Below are 1,711 nucleotides of genomic sequence, written 5' to 3' on the forward strand. Positions count from 1 at the left end.
CATATCCTTTGAATGACGTGTTTGTATTGAATATACTTTGTATGATGTGTTGTGATTAATATCGTTTGAATGGCGTGTTTGTATTGAATATACTTTGTATGATGTGTTGTGATCAATATCGTTTGCATGATATATTGTGATTTATATCCTTTGTATAATGTGTTGTGATAAATATCCTTTGTATGACGTATTGTCATCAATATCCGTTGTATGACGTGTTGTCATCAATATCCTTTGTATGACGTATTGCCATCAATATCCTTTGTATGACGTGTTGTCATCAATATCCTTTGTATGACGTATTGCCATCAATATCCTTTGTATGATGTGTAGTCATTGATATTCTTTGTATGACGTGTTGTCATTGATATTCTTTGTATGACGTGTTGTCATCAATATCCTTTGTATGACGTGTTGTCATCAATATCCTTTGTATGACGTATTGCCATCAATATCCTTTGTATGATGTGTAGTCATTGATATTCTTTGTATGACGTGTTGTCATCAATATTCTTTGTATGACGTGTTGTCATCAATATCCTTTGTATGACGTGTCGTCATCAATATCCTTTGTATGACGTGTTGTCATCAATATCCTTTGTCTGATGTGTTGTCATCAATATCCTTTGTCTGACGTGTTGGTCATCAATATCCTTTGTATGATGTGTTGCCATCAATATCCTTTGTATGATGTGTTGTGATCATTTGTATGACGTGTTGTGATCAATATCCTTTGTATGACGTGTTGTCATCAATATCCTTTGTCTGGCGTGTTGTCAGCAATATCCTTTGTATGATGTGTTGTGATCATTTGTATGACGTGTTGTGATCAATATCCTTTGTATGACGTGTTGTCATCAATATCCTTTGTATGACGTGTTGTCATCAATATCCGTTGTATGACGTGTTGTCATTAATATCCTTTGTCTGACGTGTTGTCATCAATATCCTTTGTATGACGTGTTGTCATCAATATCCTTTGTCTGACGTGTTGTCATCAATATCCTTTGTCTGACGTATTGGTCATCAATATCCTTTGTATGATGTGTTGCCATCAATATCCTTTGTATGACGTGTTGTGATCAATATCATTTGTATGACGTGTTGTGATCAATATCCTTTGTATGACGTGTTGTCATCAATATCCTTTGTGTGACGTGTTGTCATTTATATCCTTTGTCTGACGTGTTGTCATTAATATCCTTTGCATAATGTGTTGTCATCAATATCCTTTGTGTGACGTGTTGTCATCAATATCCTTTGTATGACGTATTGTCATAAATATCCTTTGTATGACATGTTGTCATCAATATCCTTTGTATGACGTGTTGTCATCAATATCCTTTGTATGACGTGTTGTCATCAATATCCTTTGTATGATGTGTTGTCATCAATATCCTTTGTATGAAGTGTTGTCATCAATATCCTTTGTATGACGTATTGGCATTAATATCCTTTGTATGACGTGTTGTCATCAATATCCTTTGTATGACGTGTTGTCATCAATATTCTTTGTATGATGTGTTGTGATCAATATCCTTTTGTATGACGTGTTGTCATCAATATCCTTTGTATGACGTGTTGTCATCAATATCCTTTGTATGACGTGTTGTCATCAATATCCTTTATATGACGTGTTGTCATCAATAACCTTTGTATGATGTGTTGTCATCAATATCCTTTGTATGATGTGTTGTCATCAATATCCTTT

The sequence above is a fragment of the Mizuhopecten yessoensis genome, unplaced genomic scaffold (assembly GCF_002113885.1).
Source record: "Mizuhopecten yessoensis strain PY_sf001 unplaced genomic scaffold, ASM211388v2 scaffold11149, whole genome shotgun sequence".
In the NCBI taxonomy this organism is placed as follows: Eukaryota; Metazoa; Mollusca; class Bivalvia; order Pectinida; family Pectinidae; genus Mizuhopecten; species Mizuhopecten yessoensis.